The sequence below is a fragment of the Branchiostoma belcheri genome, unplaced genomic scaffold (genome assembly GCF_001625305.1).
Source record: "Branchiostoma belcheri isolate BF01 breed outbred unplaced genomic scaffold, Haploidv18h27 scaffold35, whole genome shotgun sequence".
NCBI classification, from domain to species: domain Eukaryota; kingdom Metazoa; phylum Chordata; class Leptocardii; order Amphioxiformes; family Branchiostomatidae; genus Branchiostoma; species Branchiostoma belcheri.
In genome coordinates this window covers 1440468-1460899 of record NW_017803965.1, presented here as the reverse complement: position 1 = coordinate 1460899, position 20432 = coordinate 1440468, and positions in this window count along the sequence as shown.

Sequence of the window (20432 nt, the reverse complement as noted above, 5' to 3'; positions counted from 1 at the left end):
TGTCGGATCATCGTCAGTTTTCTCTGACTGATCCCAAACAAATCCACCTGTCACCGATATCTCGTAATCCGTCATGTACACCGGTAATGATCATTAGTTCCAACCAAAGGCGGAATAAAAGAGCAAGATCATACACATAGATTGTGGCGCATGCAGGAAAATGGTCTACAATAGTGTTCTCCATAAAGTGGCCCTTTTTAGTTTGATTTATGTCACTCCCCATTTCGTGGGATAATATTCCGCCGTGGGTTAATAGAATAGATTGAAAAGCTGGGCTGCCCAGGCCAAGTGATCGTTGACCAGGCCCAATCCCAAAGATTAGCATATAAATATCAGTATTTATGTGATTATTGGAGGTAAAATAAGGCACGGTGAGTAAAAACTTGGCTGTATTTATGATCAGTACAGTAGCTGCCTCGTTGGGATTTGATGTATATACCGTGGCCTACCGATTACAATGCATAACGTAGGTATTAACATATGAATATATACCCATCCGCGCGCTCTATCCATCTCAATCAGTCATCATCCCTCTAGGAGCACATGTAACTCGACAAGTATTACCCTCGGTTGGAGCAATCAAACAAGCAGGTTCAAATGTTAAGCGCTCTTGTTAGGGCTTCTTGTGGGGTGTTCAGCCCACGGGAAGATGAAGAATAATCCTCGGGGCGAGGAGGCAGGTCCCCCCGAGGACTCTTTCCTATCGAGCCGCTCTCCCCGGAGACGGGCTATATGTCAAGCGGCGTGTTAGCGACTTCTGGAGCTTGAACCTTCACTAACAAGTAATTATCTATGAAAAATGGGCCACGTCCCGCGCCTCCCTCCGGAACGGACCGGGTCACCGGCAAACTTCCCTCGGAGGATCAGGCGCGAGCCGCCGCAGACAGGAGACGTCATCACGGTAAATGTCAGGCGCTGAGAGAGGGGGAGGGGGTGGCGGGAGCACTGGACCCCGGCCCGCCGATCGAAGAAACACCGCGCCCCTGACAGAAGAAAATTAATGTCTGTTATTTGATTCAGACCTTTGGGTTGCAGGGAAACATAATGAAGCAATTTGCCGCCGCTTGCTTAGCTTGTTCCACTTTGTGTCATCATGAATTTTAATAGCCTTCCTCCATTCTCTCCACTTGCACCTATAGCTAGAACATTCTGCCCCCCCTAAAACGGGACGTAAGTATTTCCACTTCTACAGTTTATGAGAGTAATGAACGCCATTTCACCTCTATGTCCTGTGGAAAAAAGTCGTCTGAACTGAAAACAAGGCTAAAAGTTTCCAATAATCCTGGTAATCCACCATAACCTGGTTTGGGACATCTCATTTCGCCCAGTAGGGGTGTCTTACCAGGTGAAATTTTTTACTCTCCATCTAGCATATATTCTTAACATATATGTTCATGATATTAGACGTCCTCAACTCCACAAGCTAAAACCAACCAATAATAGGAAAGGTACTCCACTATAGTTTTCTATTGGTAATTTTTCACTTGTAACGTCAGCGTCATCCCTTGTGAATAGTTGGGTCCGCGGTAACAAGCAGTTGTGCCGTCTGTGCGTGGAAAATTGCTGTGATCACTACATAATGGCCGTGCGCACATCATGGCCACTCGTGCCTTATCAAGACTCGCATTAATACATTCCGTACATTAGTACACTGGAGATTGGGGCAGGTACGGCCCAGCTGCCGCGTCAAATCGTCAATAACACGCCTATATCAGCCGGAGAAAATTTGGCGGGAACGTCACATGTCGCTGAGGCGTTTTTGCAGACGATAGTTTGTCGCTGTATATCCAGTCTGGACAAAACACACGTTTTCAAACGATTTTGTTAATTTTGTGTGATAACCAAGAATAGAAATCTTGTTAAAGACAGAAAGGACCTGACATATTTTTTTGAAAACAAGATGTCAGTCAGGCGTTTTACAGACGATAGTTGTCGCTATATAGCTATATAAAGTATCCAGTCTGAACAAAAAAATACACGCCTATATCAGCCGGAGAAAATTTGGCGGGAACGTCATGTCGCTGAGGTGTTTTTGCAGACGATAGTTTGTCGCTCTATATCCAGTTTGGACCAAAATACACGTTTTCAAACGATTTTGTTAATTTTGTGTGTTCCTCAAGAATAGCAGTATTGTTAAAGACAGGAAGGACCTGACATAATGTTTTTTTTTTTCAAAACAAGATGTCACTGAGGCGTTTTTGCAGACGACCATTTGTTGCTCTATATCAAGTCTTGACACAAATACACGTTTTCAAACGATTTTGCTAATTTTGTGTGCTACCCAAGAATAGAAGTAACAATACAGTATTGTTAAAGACAGGATAGACTTGACACATGCTTGTGTTTTTTATAAACAAGATATATACAAGCAAACATCACCGAAAGCTAGTATTCTGAGGAAAAGAACTTCAAATTGTGCAATGTACTACAATTTCGTTACATTGTATTTTCTTGAATGTCACGTCTGCAACAGAAACGCTATACCACTCAATACATGGAAACGATAAAAGTTTAACGATTTGTTTTTGTTTGTTTTAAAGTGACCTTGGGTACTTTTGTTGGTAACATCTGTGTCCATAATATCACCAGGGTCCATAATATCGCCACCTTGAGAAACAGTGTGCTTAAAGATATTTTAACTGCAACATACCCTAGATATGTTCATTTAATGTGTGAAGGAGTGCATACCAGAAGTATGTTGCAGTAAAAATATCTTAAAGCACACTATTTCTCAAGGTGGCGATATTATGGACCCTGGTGATATTATGTACACGGATGTTACATGTACTGTACATTTTTCTGGTAACGCAAGTGTTTGTTTTGTACACACGCACACGTGCACACACATGCACTTTGACACACGTGCACACACACACACGCGCGCGCGCACACACACACACACACAAACACAAACACGCGGACAATGCCACTGATTATAAATGGAAGGAGAAAAATGACTAAATTATGAAAGAAAAGAAAGGATCATAAAGAATAGAATGGTGATTATCAAAAAGGATACTCTTAGAAGCAATAGTAATTTTTTGTTCAAGACGAATAGAAACAGCCCGTTTCCATGTGCATGTGCCAAATGCTTGCCGACTCCTGCCTTGAACTCACGGCAGATAAATGAATCGGAAAAGCTCAATTTACAGGCGGAAAATTGGACGTATGAGTTACAAATCCTTACAATTTTCCGCTGGAGCAAGAACGGGTCTAGATGGAGTGCTTGTATCAAAGAAACCGCTCGCTCATAATAGTCATCATAAACTAAGTGTAGAGAAAAAATTCGACTCGAAATTCACCAAAGAAAGGGAGACTAAACATATTTCTGATTGGTGGACGAAGTACATCCGTTGCTATGGTAACCACATTTCTGCCGAAATATCCCGGATGACCAAGACAACAACAAGAAGAAGAAAACTGCGGAGCGACTTGTTGCGAAGGGCGGCAAATTGATGAGACACAAAGACAATTTGCTTAACGAGGCACAAAGACATTAGCGGTAAAGCTAAAGGGCAGAGATTAGAAGAAAAGCAGGCGATTAGGTGAGTTTTATGAGGGCAGACACGGTGGAAGTAGTCGGACCGGCTGGTTGCACGGGAAGGGTGTCCGGAAGGGGGAGGGGCGCGGCACCTATAACGCCGCTGGACCAGGTAGATTATAGCTCATCATCGACATAGAACGGCGGTCAATAATGATCCGGGGGAGGAGACCGGCCCGTACCGAACATTACCACCGCCAGCGGGAGAGAAATGATGCCCGAACGATCCGCTGATGGCACCGGCCCTGTTTCCCCCAAAGCCCCGCCTTCCCGTTCAACATCATTGAACCTCCCATGTAACAATTCGAAATGATGTCGGGGTTGACTGGAGCGGTCGTAAAGGGTTTCATCTCAGCAGCCGGCGACAATTGAGGTTTAAATGGGCCGAACCCCGATTCCCGTGGACAGCCAATTCACTCGACATTTCAAAGGTTAATATGCTGTTTTTCGCAGACATTGCGCGAGGGGGGATATAATTGCATTCGGGGCGACAACATATTTTCAGAGAAGTCGGTGTGGGTAGATGGTAGAAGGACAAGTCAAAAAGTGTCGTAATCCTCATGCCCCCCTCCCTCAAAAAAAGACGCCAACGATGGACACTTGTAATAAAACTCCATTGGTAGTTATTGGATACGTGTTACGCGACAAAGTGAATCGCCATACCACAGCAATATATGTTAGCGGCGATCAATGTGATGTGTTATGATGAAAATGAAATAACCATGGCAGGTAGGCGACATTGATTCTCGGCCATTTTGGGCGTGCAGTAATATCTCAGTCGACCGGTTATGCCCCCAAATATCCGCCAAATCTTTCTTTAGCGGGGCAAATTAGCATTCAGATGGAAGTGTGGAGGGGTTAGCGGAGTGCGATTGGGGTTAGGGGCCCCGGCGTGTACTGCCAAGGCAAAGGTTTTGTTGGCCATTAGGAGTGATTTAACTTCAATAATGAGGGGACACGCTCTCGTGAACAAGTCCGAATCATCAAGTCTCGCGCGAACGTACGTGACCGGAAATACTTATCGTGACACATTTTCCCACGAAAGAATGCAGACAAAGCTTTAGATGTGACTGTCTGTAAAATGATTTTTTTTTCGTTTCTTAAAGAAATGTTACATATACATACATGTACATACAAAGGAAAACCGTGTGGCAAGCCCTGCTTAATACGAATATAATAATACATACTTGAGGTGTGACATGTTACAAAGAATGTTCGTCTCGAATATTGTCAATATGAAAATAATGTATTACAGAAAGAACGCTTGTTATTCGATGATTTTAAAGGATCAGCTCCAGTCTAGCTATTGTTCAGTCTTGATAACAATTCTCCATTTTATGTCATTATCATCAATCTGGAACAGAAATATACTTTTTTACGTCGATGAAGGTTAGACATCCAGGTAATACGATACGTAACTGATGAAAGGTACTGGATGCTACCTGAAACGTCTGACCGTTTCCGAAACCATATCCAGTTGCTTGAGTAACTGCTTTTTGGCGTATACATGTACTTTTTTTACCATTTTATGATTACGACACATATTTAACAAAATGCATCATGACATACAGGCGTTGTTACTCGGTTTATTATATGCTTTAGTAGTAAAATAGTCTAACAGTTTCAGTTGAATATATGTCTCCTTCTCATGAAATAACGGCAAATACAGACAGACCATCGTGCTCATTTTTATGATTTATTGCAACACTCAAGACAACTTCTGACACTAAAATAAAATCTTTGAAAAATGATCTCACATACATGCACACCGTCTGCATATAACGTCAAACTCGCTACATTTTATAACGGAAAATACAATTACAGTTACAAAATATGACAAAAATTGAAGAGGATACTAGTATAGGGGTGATTCATAATGGTTGTTCAAACTTTAACACAATAGATACACATTGAAACTCACAGCGTTTTTTTAATGAATAGCGACCTTTATTGCACACTTGGCTAAGTACAGGTCACAACAAAACATGATGAGCAGATACAGTTATCACTAATATCAGATACAAAATAAAACTTACTTTTCATGAGATAAATTCAACTTCTCGCTTTTCACGTACAGTAGAAGAAAGTGTATTTTTCACGATTACTAACAGCAATGCATGAAGCACAATTGGGAAATTTACCGAAATACCTAATATAATGATACATGTATCTTGAAAGTTCATCTGTGTTGGTACAAATAATTATGAAGCAAGTTTAAACTGCAATTTCCAACTCAACAAATTGGACTCACCCAAATTTTCGGCTGTACAACTCCAGCACAACTAATATACCCAAATCCTACCCACGCAGAAAGACCGTTTGTTACATAATGATTCTCATATGTTTGAAGTTTTTTTTTCATGACTCATATGGTGTTTTGATTGCTTCAAAATTTATGTTACCCGTCCCCTCCTTTTTAATGGGCTAATCCAAAACCATCACGCCTCGTTTGGGTTGTCTGGGCGGCTGACGTCTGACGTACAAGGTGTGAAATTTGATCCGATTATCCCGGTAATTGGTGTGAAAATGGACATGGCTAGGGGGCGTGGCCAATTAAAGAAGTGCACGACAAGGCCATTTTTCATTGTGGTAATTTCAAGAGTAGTCTGACAGGCCAATATCAGTATCCACCTTATATACAACACGTAAAATTTGTATATAAACTCATACTACTGTTTTATTATGTTTACCGAAGGAAAACATAATCATTATTTTTGCTACGTTTCCTCTTCTTCTTCCGTTCCAAACACTGACCTCTGAACTGGTTAATGACCTGATTTGTTGGTCTGTCACCATGGTAACTGGTGTTGGGTTATATCATGTTGCAATTTTAAAGCAGAAGGGATTTATACTCCTGTCTGACCATATATATGAATGTATTTGAGTAAGAATTAACAGAGCAGACTATATGCGAAGGTAAACATTACGCATTTGCTTTGCAAATGTTACCTTTCTAGGAAAGGCACTTTGCACAACTTTCTTGACTTCGCTCAGGGTGAAAATGAGTATTGTATTGTCCCCTGTGTTGGTTGCGACATTAATATAAGTTGAAAAACGTGACTTGAGTGTGTCGTCACCACGTCTTGTGATTAGATGTTGGAATATATTAACATGCATCAAATAAAAGCTTTAGGCATTGGCAAAGCGCGAAACTTATGAAAGTACAAAAAAGTCTCTATATGTCCCATTCTTACATGTTACACGGATACAAGATGTTTGTCTCTATGCATAATAATACACTACACACTCTGAAGTTTTGAAAATAGCGAGGTATCAAAAACTTATATAACTACAGAAACGCTTTGTAACCGGGAGGTCGTGTGTTCAAACCCCGGCCGGGTCATACCAGAGACTTGAAATGGTACACACACTTTTAAAAGACCCAAGCCTCCTAAAAATCTATCTGAAATAATCATGCGATGTTTCTCTTGAGGAAAGGTAATGCCTACGGCGAAAGAAATCACAGCGAAGACAGAAACCTAAAAATATGCATTTTAGAACTATGTAGAAAGAATAAACTACCAGTAATATCTTGTCATTGACCGATTCTTCTTTTAAAGCTATGGAAACACACACAACGATAAACAAACGACTTAGCATACAATCAAAATTTAACAAAATAAGAAAATTCCACACATTAGAATAATCACACAGAGATCATTAGCAGACAAATGGATAGAAATATCATGAAGTAGTCTAGACGGTATTTTATGAGGCTTACATTCAGTCCGTGGCTACAAACGCGAAGTAATAAAACATAGCAACTATCCTTTCTATACCCGTTACGTTCTTATAACGTTATTACGAGATGGTTGCCCATGCATGTGTTCCACAGCATATGGCTAACATAAAACTCCACACGTATGAACCATACAACAGGCAGAGCAGTCAGAGGCCAAGCCCATTCCCGGCGTGCATTTAGAAGCAGGCTGCCCTGGGGTCGAGTCATGGTGCCCCGGGGTTGATTGGCTTTTAATCTTGGGTCCAGGGGTGACCGAGACAACAGAAAAACCGTTATTCTATTCATAATGCGTACATTACATTATAACGCAAGCGTTATGTTGTTTTGGGTCGATTGAGCGCGCTAAATTGTATTAATTGTACTTTTGATTAAAATTCAAGATTGCGATACAAACGTTTTAAACGAAATGTATGATATATTATATTGCCCACATGATTAGAAGAAAATGTTTAAAATCATAACATACATATAACAGTTTTCTTCGTACAGACTATGTACTTCAGTTTTTTTGAAAAGGATCGCAATATTGTACGGCTTAAAAAGTAGACCTTCTTGTTCTTGTCTTAATTTAATCGCAAAATACATTTTTTTCAGAAAAGACCGGTATTTATGTTATAAGAGCAAAAATACGTCTAATGATATGATTTTAGAACTGTAACAGTGTAATAATGTGTATACAAAACTGAACAAACTTGTGAGGCCATTAAACACTGGACTTTAAAGCTACATTATGTAACATTAGAACGATGCATAAAGTGCGTTTTCTGGTTATTTCTTAACAAAACAAAATAAGTTGAATCAAGCGAATTGCATTGCAAATAAGTTACATTGAAGAAGTGGATGTACCAAAATGTGACCATACAAGTGAGTTTAAATGTTGGAAACACAGCTCCCAGCCATGTTTGTTTACATTCTTGTAATTTGTGGTGGTACCACAAAATGAGTGCACCTTGCTTGGGCTGTTTTGTCAACCATAACTATAAAAATATGTGAATTAATCTCCCAAAGTCGAAGTAAATTACCATCTCAAGAACATTAAAGATGATATAAAATATTGAAAATTAAAATATTTCAATTTTTGGTGGAAAAATGTTACATAATGCCCCTTAAAAAAATGGGAAGAAAACCCGTGTTGTACCAACTTCGTACTCTCAAAGTAGTGGTTTGGGTTTTGGTCAATCTTTAAAGTAGACTTTTACTGATATCTATTGGTGCTCCCCTAGAAAAATACCAGTAAAAAAAAGACAAAAATCCCGATAAAAAAAGCATAGAAACACGTCAAAAATAAGAAAAAACCGAAACCACTACTTTGAGAATGCGCAGTTGGTATCGCTAGCACGGTTCACGCTAAGTACGTATGGACAGACGGGATAAAATACCACATGGGGGCCATGGTCCGGTCTAGACCCCAGCTGGCCGAAAGGCCCACCAGATCATATCGGCAGAAATATTGCTCGATTATTACCTCAAACCGCAGCGGAGTTAATGATAGTCATCTAACAATAATGGAAGTACAAGATAGGGCCTGCACTAATGGTGTTTATTACTACAGTTGAACCCCGACCCACTCAACAACTCAAGCTCCATAATAAAAACAACTACAGGGTGGATTGGGGACATAAGTAGCGGGATAACGTATTTTTCAGTCATCAAAATATGGCTGTTCTTACAGCCACAATAATCGGTACGATAATGGTAGAATCACCGCCGTCTGGTTGTGAGTTACAAGCGTTTTAGACGTGCTTTGGAGTGGTGATGATTTGTAGAATATTATGGAATCTGTTCAAGGCTATCTTGTTTATGATGTATAAATAAAACAATTTTACTACTAAAATCAAATAACCCACATATTATAGAAGAAGTGGGTAAATTCGTCTTCCACTGCCTCAAAAGAAGAACCCCAGCAAAACTAGTATAACGTCTGTTGTAGAATGTAGTGAAGTGTAGTATCATTTTTTTCATACACGTTGTTTATATCTGCAATTAGTCCTTGTGCATGTATTTGCAATAAACTTTTGATATTTTATTGTATACTAGTATGTGGGGGTGCGTAAAGAATATAGGGTTAAATGCGTCCGATAGAAACTGTCCTTTGTATTTGGTAACTTTCTATGATATATGTTGAGCAGCATCAAATACTTGAGATTCCAAATAAGTGTCAGTTATACTTCTAAGAATTCTATTGACCCCCTTTCAAACATTTGTGCATTAGTCTTAATGATGTCGTACGATTTTTTTACGACAAGCCCAATCGTATATATGTACCAACAACCAAACCTTTTCGCAACACACAACTGGATTTTTCACGCACGGTGCATCCGAGAGTCCCTCAATTTGCTGTCGGCAACCTGTCTTACGACGTCGTAAACTGTCGTACGACAAACTTAACCGAGTCATTATAGTGAGCTCGGACAGAACCTAGATGGATGGATGTTTAGGCCACACCAATTTGATTTCTTGTTTCTCGGATTCGCCTCCTCTTTTTCCGATTTGCAAAAAAAAAAAAAAAATTCTGAATCAACTCAGAAATGCTCATATTTTGTTTGCCCCCAACAGTTGAGGAAAGTCATTTTCCCTCTAGTTGTTCTGGTTTTTCCATCTATCAATGCAGTGGTTTGATTAAAAGTTCAAAATGCATTATTTAAATATTAAGCCAGCCTTTTGTGTTGACTCCAAGGCTCATATTGTTGCATTTGGGGTTATAATAGGATGACTAATGCTGTGTTTTTTTTTAATTTTTTGTCGCCCTGTCGTTTCATTTTTCTTGGCAAAATTCGAGAACCAACAAATTAAATTGTTGTGGCCTTAGCACGGCTCAAATGGCTTCTAGACCCCGTTACTCCGCTACCAAATATGCTCCCCAACCAACCCTGACATGATAAGAGTGTGTACATCACTGTTAATGGCCACTACTGATAATGTGTAATAAAAGGTTTTTGTCCGTGGTTAGGCAAGCAGAGACCATCTTAATTACTTGTCCCTGCTTACAATAAAGCACATGCCGTTAAGCGAGGAAATATCGAGTAAATGATACTTGTCAGAGTCATAGCCGGACAAAAGGATACAAAATGGGCAATCATTACGTAGAGTAGGGATGGCTGATTATAAGGGGTGGTCTCAGTATGTCGTGATCTGTTTCAAAGGGAAACGGTTTTTTTTCGAGGGGCCATCTCAAATTCAAAAGCTCGGGAGTTTTATAAGATTTAATGTCAATACTTGAAGTAAAAGTTGTGGCTGGTAATATTAATTTTTTTATTGCATATTCATGCCCGAGGGCTAATTGCAGGAACAGAAGAAACATTTGGTATGTTAAAAAAAAACAATAACAGACAAGTAATACACAGAGAACTACTGATAACCCCTAAGAAACTACTGGTAAAAAATTTCCCTCAGCAGTTCAAACTAGTCCGAAGCCTGATAGAGGCTAGGATTTGCCGTAACACAAGTTCTAGCATCTTGTGCGAGACTCCGGATATTTTAAGACTAAGAAAGATGTTTATTCCATCCTCTTTCATACACATCGCCGGTCATATTAAAAAAAAACTGGCCACTGGGAGTTAAGACAGCCAGAACTGTCAATTTCTGTTTCGCGACGATGACAGAAAAGTACATGAAGCCAACTGCAGAAGTTTTACGACATTCCGACGTTTTGCGGCATCCCGTAGATAGTACCTGTCCTTGGTGCTGACTAGACAGTCCCACAGTGAACATAATCGTGTTATTAAAACCGCCAGTCTGTCCTTGATTCTGAAATCACAGGGCTATGTCAAATACAAAGGTCTGTCCCTAGCTGATTGTAAATCACTCTTTTGGTGTGAAGTTCTGTCTTTAGCGCCGAGTGAACAGCGACTGAACATGAATATGAAGAATTTTCTCTGCCAATTTATTGTAGGTCAAATGAACAAGGAGTTAAACAACACAGCACAATGCAACACAATGCGAAACAGTATAGCACAACTCAACACAATACAATATAGTATAACTCAACACCATACAACGCAGTACAATACAATACATCACAACACAATGCAACACAACAAAGTACAACACAACACAATACAACACAATACAACACAACACAATACAACACAACACAATACAACACAACACAATACAACACAACACAATACAACACAACACAACACAATACAACACAACACAATACAACACATTACAGCACAACACCTTACAACACAACACAACACAACAACACATAAAAGTAAAACGCAATACAACACAACACAACACAACACAGCACAACACAACACATTACAGCACAACACAATACGACACCTTACAACACAAAACAACACAACACAACACAAAAAAGTAAAACGCAACACAACACGGCACAACACAACACAACACAATACAACACATTACAACTTAACTACAGTACAATACAATACAACTAGTAAGTTTTCAGTTGGCACGGAATGACCACGTGATCATCACGTGACACTCTCGTGACATTTCAAATCCGTCGGAAACACGACGTACATAGTCGTTACATAAAGATTAGAAACGTCAATTATGTGAATGGCCGGCACGTACGCAAAGAAACCGTAAAAACAATAAATACGGGAACCAAACAGACAAGCTGTATCATTTCTATGGCATTCTACAGAAAGGCCGGGGTCACCAAGTTCGGAAGTGATGAAAAGTCAGCCACCAGAAGAAACGAACATACAACGACCCTACTCGGAGGACCCTGTGTCTTATGGGAACGATATAGAATAGAAGCAATCTCATTTAGTAAAGGTAACGCTTTCCCCAAATTGCTGCTATAATACTTAGTGTCGTCGAAGGGAAACTAATTTGGACTTGCTTGATGGCTCAATTTTCCAGGGTCGCCTCCGTCTCGGTGGCTTTTGCCCCCTTGTAATGGACTTGGGGAAACTAGGGAAGAATTATGACCGGTGACTTGTCTAGTACACCTTGGTGTGTGGCAGGTTTTGCCCACACAATGTTCCCGAGCACAGCGGTGGACACAGAAGTAGTCCCGCCCCCGCCGACCTACTCTATCGTTTCTCCATTATCCAACATGATCCTATTGATTCTACCGTCCGAAATTGTCGCACTAAATATAAACACTTTCGGATAGCTGTCATCGGAGGCAGCTTGGCGGATTGATCTCGACTTTTATGGCCATTTGGAGCCGGCAAATTCGTCTGTCGGTACAAAGGCGACGCCCGGGTGACAAGCAGGCGCTGCTAACAAGCTTCACTGGGGCAATTAGGCCGGCGATATCTAAATAAACTGTTGGCCGGAGTGACCCCACGCCACCGAGGCCATAAGGGACAGAAATTAAGGCGCAAGTCCTGTCGTTACACGCCCATACTTGTAATGACACTAATGTATCATTGTCCAAATCTAGAGGCTACTGATGGCTAGAGTCCACTCGGGGATGGTCAACCCTTGCCCCTAGGAAATAATAGCCTGTATCCATCATAGGAAGAAATAGAGAAAGTATGAGTAAATTGACTCGGGCTTGATGGAATCAGCACCCGGGTCCCCCGCCTTGTCATTTACCGCGGCTCGTCAGGACGGTTACGGCCGGACAGACGCGATTGGGCCCCGGTAGAATTAGAGATAAGACGGCGTCTCGGCGTTCTCACGGCGCAACCATAATTACGTTTACCAGACTTCAAGAAAATAACAGTCGCGAAGGCTTGGCTCTTAATTTTCGGGATTTGCGCCTTGAAGTAGCTCTGATGTTTCAGGAAGATAGTTTCACTGCCATTAAGGCTAGTGATCACTCCCAAGGTAGTTACCTTAATATACAGTAAGACGAGAACGAAACTTTTCTGTAGGCAGTCGTAGGTCTTTGCCATTTATGAGCTTTGTAAAGGTATCCAATCCAGTTTCAGGGCGGCAAAACATAAAGAAAAATTCTGGATGTGGAAATTTGTCTGATATTAACATTTACCGATATTTCTCATTGCATTTTTGTCAACATTTTATATTTGAAACGTATGAAATAGCCCCAAAACAAGCTACGTAAGCTAGTTTCTTTATTTTTTGGGGGTGCCCATAAATAGCTAGAACCTACCTATAGCTACCATATGAAACAATTAAGCAACGGTTTTCCGTCATCAACGGCGTATTTTGCCTCACAGATATCAGTATGCTATGGAGTAGGGTTGTTTCAACTTACTACATTAAAAGAATGACAAGATAATTGACTTTGAAAACCCAGTTTTGCCGACCTGAAATTACTTTGAATGCCTCTAACGCAAGGAAAGTTCAACGAGCCCTGTAAGACTATTCTTATATTGAAACTAATTATTGTCTGTTCGTTATTTAGTAGGTAAATATGGACTCATTTAGTGTCTTAAGCTACAAAAGGAACTATTTTGACAATAAATCGTATGTTAAGTGTCCAGCGAACTTAACTAAGACTTGTAGATTTACAAAATGAAAAGGGAGACAAAACATGCGCTGCAACAATTTGGACTGTGAACAATTGAAGTTCTGCTAGATCCCAGCTAGCCTCTGAGTTTAGGGCATGTCTTCTGCCACATGCACAGAGGGTAGCCTCTACCAGGCTTCGGGAGGCATCAGGAAAGAGTGGACATTGGCCAAATAGAGGGATAACATGCCAGGGGTGCCTAGACAGGCTTCGGGTGTGGCAAACTGTACTTTCTAGCGGACCAACTCCCTTGGCTTGTTAGCTCTCTATTTGGCTAATTTCTACTCTTCCCAGCCGCCTCCCGAAGCCTGGTAGAGGCTAATCACAGGTAGAGTGACTTGGAGCAACCATAAATTGAACTGTTCGAAAGCCAAAACTAACCTGAACTCGAATTCGAACTTACATTCTGCACATGAAACGCCTTATAAACCAGTTTGGACAGTAACATGTTTATCTGTGACGTTAAATGTATCAAATAAGCTCATGTTAACTCTTTTTGTTCTATCAAGTCGGTGTTAAGTCACGGAGTTGTAAGTCATTAACATACACAATCACGCCTGTGCAAACAAAATAATAAACAACACACACACAAATGCACACTCACACACGCACACATTCACACACACACACACACACACACACACACACACACACACACACACACACACACACAACACACACACACACACACACACACACACACACACACACACGCACACACACACACACACGCTCGCAAACACACACACACACACGCGCGCAAACACATACACACACGCGCGCGTGCAAACACATACACACACGCAAACACACACACACACACACGCAAACATACACACACACGCGCGCGCGCAAACACACGCAAACACATACACACAAAAACACCACACACACACACACACACACAAACACATGTGTACACAAACACACACAGTAGCACACACACACTAACACATACACACACGCTAACATACACACACTAACACACACACACACACTAACACACACATCCTGGCTGTCCAAACGCCCACCAGCTCCTTGGCCCGAAACTAACAACGTGTGTGCAGGCGAAACGGAGGCATCGATCGGCGTGCCCGTACCTAATCCTACGGAGGGAATAACCGGGCGATAACAGACGAGGTGTAACAGACAAAATGACAGAATCTCATTGTCTCTTTCTTTAGGTAATCACGGTACACTCATGACTTCAGCTTACGACCCGATCTCCGAAAACCCCCTGAAAAACACACCTGAAAATTTCTTAATTTGTCTGTGAATCTTTCAACATGTGCTGCACGTCTGTTCGTAGTTACAACTACGTAATGATCCTCCAAGGAGAAATGTAGCAAATAGCGTCATTTGCCATTACAGCAAGGAGTAATCTTTCTCGGTCGTTTAGCCCCTCGCAACAATGTTAAAACATTTATGTTCATCATTGCCCGCCTCTACAAAAAATCGAAGCGCGAGAAATAGCCGGTGAAAAATAGAAGTGGAAAATATCGACCGCGCGGATACAAGACAATAAAAGGAACTTCATAAGGGCGGCTGGACGATAATATCGTCATATTATTGTTACACCGATAATCGACAAGCGGTTGGGGCGTTTTGCGACCTTCCGTCACGCCTTGTAGCCAGGTCGGGGATTTCTGGTGCAACTCCAGAAACTTTTCTATTTCACAGCAGTTATAAACTTATATGTTGGTTACTTTCAGTAACGCAGTGATCTTGGGCATTTGATAATATCACTGTAAACTTTCTAAAAATCATCGCACAGAGCATATTTGTTAGTGCCTTCTCTGACAACATCAAATGCAGATTGGAATTTAATTCGGCCGATTATTGATATGATATTTGGCTTATTTTTGTGTGTACTTTATTGCCTAAGTCGGCAGTAAGCGCCACTATGTGCTAAATATGAAATATTGGAGAGAAATGGCTATATGAGAGTTTAAAATGAAACGGCAACAAGCCCTAGCGTTTTGGTCAGTTGACCCGAGCGATTTGTTATTCAAGCAAAGGGACGCGGTTTGAAGTCAGGCCATTAGCCTAGCCTTTGGACATTTAAGCAATTTGTACCCCTCGTTTACATGACATCCGCTTCTTTAACCTGATGACACATATAATTTTCTTTTGGGATTGCGTATGAATATTTTATAGCCAATTTCATCTACTATGCAAAGGTTCACCCAGAAAGTCATATTGGATAGAGCCGGATTGAATTGATACAGCGGCTAATATAGTGGCGGGGAAATTTGGTAAAGCGGTCTGTTAATTCTAGCCGCAAAGGGGCGCCGTGCCTTTTGGTCATAACTGGAGGAACGCTTACTGTCGTCTGAAATAAAATGGCCGCCGCGGTTCCCCGCCAAGATGTCGTCTGTGAAACTGACCGGTTCCCGCCGGCCATTTCCGGCGGGGTTGGTGTGTTTCCGCCGGGGGAGTCCAGGGTTAAAGCGGCTTGAGTACCGCCATCTTGTACTGTTTAACCCCAATTTACAGACGGCCCGCCAATTATCACGAGCACGGGCCCATGCAACCGCCAGGAGTAACCATGAAAGAATCATGAGGGGAAAATCTCCTTCCATGCATTACGGCAGGATTTGGCGGGGAAAGTTTGGAACGCAGTCCGTGATGGCATTCGGGGGCTCTTTACCCGCGAGCCTAGGCTTAACTTTTCATCAAGACTAGTTAGTCTTTTCTGTGTTCAATCAATGGCTAATTATCGTCCTTGATGGGATCAATGCGCGCGGGATACCCCAGAAACGTTGTCTTCCTTAAATACGACTTTTGCATCATTAAGGCACATAATGGTTTTGAGGCACAAATCCTCCGGTATTCAGAAGAAATCGAAGAACGTAAAGTGAAATGCGGGGAGAGTGATTAGGCCGACCCGCTCTCGACTCAGGCTTTCCTCAGGTCTTAAACCACGGGATAGCTTGACCTTCAACTTGTTCTGAAAGTTGCAAATGTCTTCTCCGAGCGCAACGTGCTTTAGAAACTTCTCGAAGCTTGCAATCGTCTTCTTTTTATAATCCCTGTTCTTAATAGTACTTGTAAGCAACCCACAAGAAGTAGCGTATACACTCAAGACATCTGTAGGTCTCTCAGGCGAATCCCTGCTGTTCTTGGAATGTTTGTTAGCAGAAACTTCCGACTTAACAGACGATGTAGTCCAGTGCAACATCCACCTAAGGACATCAAAATTACTCAATTAGCCCCTCCTTTAACTACAATCCTAAAGCGTCTGGCTCCTAGAAGTATGTAGCTTATTAGGCCATGGGTAATTATTTAAAGGCATCCAATGCAATTTTAGGGCGGAAAAACTTAACAACATTGTGGATGCAGAAATCTGACCGATATTAATATTTACTGCTCACTACTAACATTTGAAATAGCCTCCCCACCAAAAAAGCTACGTGAGGCGTTTCTGTATTTTTTGGGGTACCGCCTATAACGATACAAAACAAGCAACCGTTTTTGTCTCACAGAAATTAGTATACTATGGGAATGAATGCCCAGAAAACTGACTTTGAAAATCCAGATTTGCTTCCCCGAAATTACATTGGACTTTCCAGACTTTCTAAGTTATCGTGTCAAACCTAACGTGCTGCATGTGTAAAAATAGTTCAAATCTATGGTTATTCATACATATTTTGTTATTAAGCCAATTATTCTAGGCTAACGCCGAATGATCGCATTAATACGGGGAATATCAGGGGAGGGGGGTCATTTGAATGTCCCCATTATTGTTTCTCATATCCGTGCTTTTAGTTTTTCCGTATGATGAAAAATACTATATATTCTCTTAAAATCTGACCATAGCCTGGGTACCATCCGATTTCAACTTATCACAAATACGCAACTGTGAATTAATATATTCATTTGAACAATAAATAGAAAATTTTTAAAAGTCTGCATATATTTTGCCTAATACAGAGGCTTGTAGGAAAATATGTCATCATACCAGACGTTACATGACAATACTTGACGAAGGGTCAATCCAGGTTAAGGATAGTATTTGCCTAGGTTAACAACTAGGCTTTACGTTTTATCTCAAAACGACAGAGAAAATGAGAGAAGGAAAGAGTGTGTGTGGTAGAGAGCAAGAAAGAAAAGAATGAATCATATAATCCACCTAAAAATTACTCAAGATGTTTCTTCTCTCTTAAGTAGTTTTTCTGTCCTAGGCACAGACGTCACCTAATACGCTTCTCAGTTCTGAACAGTCCACTAGACGCAATTTTCCCGCCAAATCCGAGATTACGACGTAATAAATTAGTAAAGTAAAGATGGTACAGTCCATAATCTCTTGCCTTGGGGGCTAATGTGCACTGCGCCATCTGTTTGCAGTGAGTTTGGGTGTAAGGCCACAGCAAGTTATTTCTATGGATGACATCAGCGCAATAATTAATTTTCGCCTGATTTAGGAAGGAAACAAAAAAATTCGTTCCCTCTGACAGTGGTCAACATGCCCAAAATGGACAAAGATGTCTGTTACCATGCCAGAACGTGAAGGACAGAATGTACAATGCTTGAAAAAACTTTTTTTCAGTCATAAGTGCATTTGGCTTAGCACAACATAGGCATACTACGTATATTTGATATACTACGACTAAGGAGTGCTAAAATGTGTAATATTACATCTCCAGGTGGTAGTAGTTGTTTATTTAAGCCATATGGTGGCATAAACGCATGTTTCGTTAAGTGCGCTGTCGACAGGTCCGAGAGATACCTCGTTCAGCACCAAGGACAGGCACCACAACTTTTCCATCCTTCGGTGTAGAACATTTTTGTGGTTCTCCCTGCGATCTAAAATGGCATCGCCTGTATTCACAGATGCAAAAACATTCTTCTGTTACTATTCTTTCTATTTGTACCGATAATTGTTGTGAACTGGACCATAGTGATTTCTGAATGTTACACCCTTTGGTGAACTCCCCCCCCCCCCCCCAACTACGTCTAAAAACTATGCTTGACTCCACCAACATTGAAAGATTCATGTCAAATATTATAAATCTATGCTGAGAAAGTCAAGCTATCATGCCTTGGTCGGACGGTATTGCGGGTACTCAAATACGCAAATTCATTGCATGAAAGTCTGTCTTTAGCCTAAAGGTGTAATTTCTTTCATGGAGTAGAAACATACCTTTACGTATGTTTTAAAGTGTGCTTAAAATGGGATTTTGAGCAGTGTAAAATTGCCATCAAAACCTGAAACTTGTGCTTCAGCAGTGCAAAAGGGTGCTCTATCTTCTGTCTTGTGCTTCTTCGTTGCAAGGACATTATATTATCTCTATATAATTGTCCTTGGTCACTATGAAACTTTATACAGTAAATGTAAAGTTTATTCATGTGCAAATAACAAGGACAAAAGAACATCGAAACAGTACAAAATAACTACAAAATTTAGCTAGTGAAACTAGGTCCGAAACTTGACTTCTCTTCTGTAAACCATGGAACACGTAATGCCCCACCTTTTCCAAAATGTGTGGGTTTTCGGTAGTTACAAGAAGACTAGTTTTTAATATTTTTTCGTTGTCTGTACGCTTAGATAAATTAGGATAAATTATAGAAAACTCGAGCGTTGTATTGAGACGAACATTTTGAGATAAAGTGTATTTCGTCTTCCACACCTTCTTGCACTACAATACTTACAAATTCATAAGAGAATCCCTACTTCTCTGAAATCACATTGTGACAGGGTCACTCAAATTAACCCCAACCTAACATCAGGAAAGCCATTGACACCGTAGCGACACCGACGCCATCGGCAAACCTCTTAAAACGGCCACAAATTGGAAGGAAATCAAGTCAAAACGGAGGATCAATTGGACATTAAAGTCCATGATATCGGCATAAAGTCTGACTCCTATATTTGTCACATGCGGGATTTGTTGTGGCGATTTTTCTAGAACAGCTTTATCACTTTGATATGCACGCAGATTTTTAACGGTCAGTTAAGTTAAAGGCATCCAATGCGATTTCAGAGCAGGGAAACTGGAAATATTCTGAATAAGGCAATCTGTATGATATTGACACATACTGCTTTACATTAGCACATTTCAATCATTATTTCATACTTTGGGTACTTAAAACAGGAGAAACAAGCCCCAAGGATCAGTCCTATATTTTATGGGAGGTACCCTAAAAATCAACCGAGGGCCCTTCCAGTAACCATTTTCCGTCAGAATTTTTGGTATTTTTGCTGCATGAGGGTCAATATACATTGGGACAGCGTAGTTTCAACTCAGTATGGAGATAAGTGACTAGAATATTGACTTTGAAAAATCGGGTTTCCAAGCCCTAAACTGCACTGGATGCCTTTAAGATTGTCTATTGATAACGCAACATCTCGTAAGATAGCTCTTTGTGTAGGATAACTGCATATATTTGAATCGAGACTAGAAAAGAATCTAGCCTCTGTAGCAGGCTTATAGATCTGGGGGTTTGGTTATCTTTTCGGCTATTTTCTGATCAGCCCAGTTCAAAAAACGGGGGTAATTCAATCAGGCCGGCTATGTTGTCTATATGCAATCAGAAAATAGTACATAAAAGCTCCCAAAGACCCTGAAGACCCCCAAAACCCCCGGTTTTTGGCATGCTATGGAGGCTAGAAAGAATCCCCCTGTGACTCGTTTTGGCCGCCATATTGCCGGCGCTAAGTACCCGGATGTCGTTTCTCATCAGGCGTGTCCGACTCACTTGACCTTTGCCCTAAAAGTCCTGATTCCAAAATTAGT